This window comes from Pseudoliparis swirei, unplaced genomic scaffold, assembly GCF_029220125.1.
Source record: "Pseudoliparis swirei isolate HS2019 ecotype Mariana Trench unplaced genomic scaffold, NWPU_hadal_v1 hadal_26, whole genome shotgun sequence".
NCBI lineage: Eukaryota > Metazoa > Chordata > Actinopteri > Perciformes > Liparidae > Pseudoliparis > Pseudoliparis swirei.
The window spans coordinates 1,371,141-1,376,632 of NW_026613262.1; the positions used below are offsets into that span (position 1 = coordinate 1,371,141).

At 46.2% G+C, this 5,492-nt stretch overlaps 1 pseudogene; it reads right to left on the reverse strand.

The window, feature by feature from the left end:
• Positions 1 to 271: 271 nt before the first annotated feature.
• On the reverse strand, positions 272 to 5,249 carry LOC130191019 (BTB/POZ domain-containing protein 3-like; annotated as a pseudogene).
• Positions 5,250 to 5,492: the final 243 nt, after the last annotated feature.

Below are 5,492 nucleotides of genomic sequence, written 5' to 3' on the forward strand. Positions count from 1 at the left end.
TGTGTCTTTGTGGGATTATGATCATAATGTACCATCACACCATGAATAAATGTGCAGTTACGTGACTCTCCTTCTTCTCTGGGCGTCTTGGTCAGGAATGCTTTGTTCAATATGACATTTTCACTTTGAGTTCTCGGTATCTGACACACGGCTTTAGCCGAGACACGAGGTCCTGCCGGCGTCTCATCAATACCGCCGTGTTGACCCGACCTCGACAACCGCTGTAAACAAACAACAACAGAGCGTGAAGGAACGGGAGCTTCCAGACTTTTCACGCTCCCATCAAACCGCTCCAGAGGCTCAGCGGGCAAAGTCGCGAGTCCCTCCCTCCTCGGAGAATCGTCTGCCCTTCAAAATAAAAGCCCCCGCTGGCGTAGAAGACCAGCTCGATCTGGCCCCTGCACCCGGTGCCGCTTGACTAACCGAGAGCACTGGAACTGGAAGGTCACCTTGCCGACCTGCACCTCCGTCACGCCTCCTGGCCGAAGTTAGTCTCGCTCGTAATGCTGTCCAGCACCGCTGGCGGTGTAAGGTGTCGGGCTCGATCTGCACCGGTAGTCGACGACACGGCGAAGGTGCTGCTGGAGCCGTCCAGAAGTACCGATGACCCGCTCCACGGACACGCCCTGGCGCTTCAGCTCGATCTGCGCGTCTCGGCCGAGCCGCAGCTGGAGCCGTGAGGCGTAATAGACGCCCGTCCGCCGCGAACTGATGCTGTGCGCGCGCGGTACCGCCACTGGTTGCTGCGGTAGGCGCTGGACTGAAGCGGCGGTAGCGCGGCCGGCGCCAGGCTCGCGGCGCGGTGCGCAGCAGCGGGCTTGTTGGCGGCGCGTCACAGGAAGATGGCGTTGGTCCGGCGGCGTGAGACGCGGACTCGCCGCCTGCGGCGAAGTCCTCCGCGCCATGGCGACGCGGATCAGGTAGACGGCCTTCAGCGCCAGGCGCCGGTTCTACGGTCGGCGCCAGGTCCGCTGGTGCATCTCGGCTCGCCCAGCTCGCGCCCAACACCGCCGTCTCCTTGGCGTTGAGCGTCTCGCGCCGCAGGATGCTCTCCAGCTCGGCCTGCGCGTCGATCACCTCCCAGCAGCGCTGCGTCAGGTCGGGCTCCTCCAACAGGCAGCTCTGGGACAGCAGCACGCAGGCGTTCCTGGCGCTCAGGCTGGTCTCCAGGAAGCCGACGCAGGCCCGGGCCAGGTGGGGCACCGTGTACTTTGTGGCGGCGGAGAGGGTGCAGCACGTGTCGGCGCACAGGTCGATCTCGTCAGTAGATGTACCTGAGCGTTATCGACACAACGGAGGAGGACGCACACCGACTGACCCAGAGGGCGGACCTCTCAGCATGGCCAGGACGAGCTCACGTCGGGATCCGGATCTCCTCCTGATCCTCCGCCAGCTCGCCATAAAACATGGCGTGAACACGGAGCTGCCGACGCCAGGACGTACTGACACAGAGCAACGACACCAGATCACCTCGGACTCACACACAGGGCGGGATTATCAAAGGTGACGAGTTCATCAGGTTGTAACCGTCTAAAGTTGGGATGTTGTCCAGTGTTCAGCGGTTCCAGTCAAACGTAAATAGACATTATTCTCCGCCGAGAATTGTTTGGGAAAGACAGAAATTACAGGTGACGTGGAGATTCCCCCCTGTTATAATAGTAGGGGAGACACTGGAGTTGATAAGCGTGTCTTCTTGTCTGATCAATACGCAACTCTGAGGTGCGCGAATGGACCGAGCGGCCAGCTGCTGATCACTCACTCAACAAAAAAAAATTTGGGAGCACCGAAGACCCATTTTGACCCAGGAAAAACCCTGAATGTATATATGGGATTAATCATGATTAATCCACAGAAACCTGTGATTAACCTGATTAAAAATTTTAATCGTTTCACAGCCCTAGTATAAACATGAAAACTGTTGAAAATGTTGCGTATTGAGAGCTATCGCCGGCTTATATTTTGAGCGTCTTTCTTTAAAAAATATATTAATTATTTCAAACGCGGCGTAAATGAACACGTGATTATAACAAATTTCCATGACTTTTCCAAAACTTTTGTGATTTCATTTTTTTCCATGACTTTTCCAGGCCTGGAAATGACCATTTTAAAACTCCATGACTTTTCCAGGTTTTCCATGACCGTACGAACCCTGAATGTACTTAAAGTATTGGAAGTAAAAGTTGCATTATTGTGTTTTATCTAGGAGGAAAAAAGTATTTTCAGTTAAAAAATGTAAATAAAAAGATGGAATATCCACAACTCATGAAATGAACTCAAAGTGATGCTCTGCATATGTAATCCTCGCTTCCGGTGTCAGACCCACCTCTCCCGGATGGTGGGGAACAGGCCCTGCCAGCTGCTGCCGCCGCTCTGTTGTTCGTGAGGTTCTGCTGCTGGTGCTGCTGGATGGAGGAGGAGGAGGAGGAGGAGGAAGAGGAGGTGCTGCTGCTCGCTGAGGCGGAGGTGACCAGCTTCTTGGTGGGAAAAAGCTCTGCAGCCATTATCTTCCAGTCAGACTGCCGGCCGGGTCATGGCAGCTCCGTCCCGGACTCACCTGCCGCTGCGGTACGTACGTCGAGTCTGGAGGAACACCCGAGAAACGAGCTTTGAATTCGGACACGAGAAGAGCCACCGCGCGGACAGGGCTCAGCTCACTCTGACGTGCACGCCAAGTCGTGCAAACTATCAACGTTTATTAAAAACAAAGAGACAGTTGAAGCAACAAGTCCACTTAACCCTCCTCCTGGTCAATTTGACCGATTCAATGTTTAATGTCGGTGTTCTTTCGGGAGTCAACAAACAAACATAAAGTACCTCACACTTAAACTTGGAAAACAATATTAATTCTAATAATTTTCTGGAGATTTTAATAGCTGGTGTCATATTGATCTCAAGGGTAAAATATGTTAGTAAATATAAAGGTAACAGGAGGGTTAAACTTTGAATCGGGTCATATTGACCCGAAGGCAACACAAGGGTTAAAAGACACACTTTGTTTTCTTTATAAAGTTTGTAACTGTTCCTTTACAATACGAGCACACACGACTTCTATGTAGAGCTGCAACAATTAATCAAACAAAAAATAATCAACTATTTTGATAATCGAATAATTGGTTTGAGTAGGGTTTTTTGAAACCAAATAAGCTTTTAAGAAGATTTCAGCTTCTTAAACGTTAATATTTCTGGTTTCTTTGTTCCTTTATGACAATGGACTCAATATCCCTTTAGTTTGTGGACGAGACATTTGAGGACGTCATCTTGCGGCTTGGGAAACTGACATTTTATTGACCAAACAACAAATCGATTAATTGTTTAAAATGTAAACTTTTTGAAGGTGTGTAGTGCAATCAGCATTGCTTACTTTGGCAAGAGAGGTGTTTTCAGCTCTCCGCTTGTCAGGACTGCACTGCAATATTACGGTGTCATCAGAGTCCCCATCAATATCCCACTGGAGCTGGTAAAGGAGCTGCTTGCAGGGGAACTCAGGCAATCTGTCAAACCATGTAAACATTCAGCTGGTGTGATTAACACGAATACCATACAATTGCCAAAAGTATTAAAGTAACTACCAAAAAAATATCATACAAACAAAGATTATTGGAGCTATAATAAACTAACAATCCAGCAGATTTATCTGCTCGTCTTAAATAGGACATGTTAGGCTCGCCAAGACTCAAAGAATGAATGACACTGGTGTGCTCAGTGGCTACGTGGTTAAGACTCTTAAGTCCAAGGTTGGGATGCTGAACTTCTTGGAACCTGTGAACATAAAAAAATGCACTTAAAATTTAATATGAACTCCAGAACAAGGGAAATTTAATAAAATAAGCAATATAAACCTCTACAGTTAAGGTATATCTTCTCCTTAGTAATAGTGCATTAAAATCTGCACCATGCCCCCAAACCGACAGCTTCAGTTTGTTTACTGTGTTAGACTGAAATTCATTAGGTTTTCCACTCACCACTTTCCAAAACGATGTGTAGGTAATTGGCCTCAAAACAGAGGTATTTTGTCGATCTCTGTACTTCACTCAACAGCATTCATCCTACATGACATGAAAATTAATGTATTAGCTTTTGAAATCTATTTACAAAGTCATTCATTAACATTTCTAATCCATTGTCCACCTTGACTTATTCCATTTGTATGGTACACATGTTGTCTATGCTGCTCTGATTAAGTAAATGTGAACAAAATAATGGCCAACTCTATAGCAGCAACAAGTTCGTAAATGACATGTCTATAAGGTTTGTATGATGCTAGTCAACATGGCCTGAAGGAATGCCAGTGAAGTATATACCTAACAAAACTGCAGATAAAAATAGAAAACACACAAGCTTGCTCATGAACAGCAGAGCAAAACGGTCAATGTACAGGACTCAATTCAGAGTAAAACATGTTTGCTAACCAAATAGCAGGTCTAAAAAAACAGACATTACTAACCGAAGCATGAATTAAACACCAAATGCTTACTAACGGACAGCAGGTTAAACAAAAACCACACAGGCTTGAACCACATGTTGCTACCAATAGCAGTTGAAACACACCCCATAGCTTCTAACCTCTGCTTTGCCAATAGTTGAAACACACACAAGATGTCACGTCAATGTCACCATTACATTTAGAGTAAAACACGTGCTTACTAACGAACAACGAAAAATGACCTAACACACAAATTCGCAGCTATCATGTAACTCAGCTTTTTTCAAATAAGCCAACAAAAATGCTGATGACATTTTATCCTATTAAATTCGATATGTAGTACTTTGCAGACTTACCTGGCTCACTGAACTCACCTTGCACGACTGAAAATGCGAACAAACTAAACAAACATTAGTGGCGTGTTCTTAATATTACTCCAAGAAGGTTTACTCTGTTTTTTTACTCCCATTCTTGTGGTCATCGCAAATAATTATAATCCGAAATGAATAAAAATGACTCTTTCAGAGGAAAATAATGTTAACTCTGGAAAAATTACTCTCCCCTTTTTCCTGTGTGCACAGCTGGGAAGTGTGCACAGTCTCCCTGCAGGTCTTCCTTGAACAACTCAAGTTTCTTTTGAAAGGAGCGGACAGCGGTCATCAGTTCACAAATTGAATTGTCCTTGCCTTGTAGCCTCAAATTCAGTTCATTCAGATGTGCAGTGATATCAACCAAAAAGGCCACATTATCCATCTGTTTATCATTTCCTAAAAAGAGAGAAAACTGTGTTGCTTTCTGATGTGTTAGCTCTGCCAAAAAAGATGCTACTTCCCTCCTGATGGACCAAAAGCGCTAAGACCCTCCCTTTGCTGAGCCATCTCACATTATTGTGCAGCAAAGATCATCAGCATTGGCATCAACTTCTCTGAGGAATTCCTCAGCATGCGATGCTGGGTGGAAGAGGATGCCCTGAGAAAATTGATCATTTTCATCATTGTATTCATCACTTCAGCATGCTCATCTGACAGGGAGGCACAGAGGACAGATTGATGAATGATGCAATGGTAAG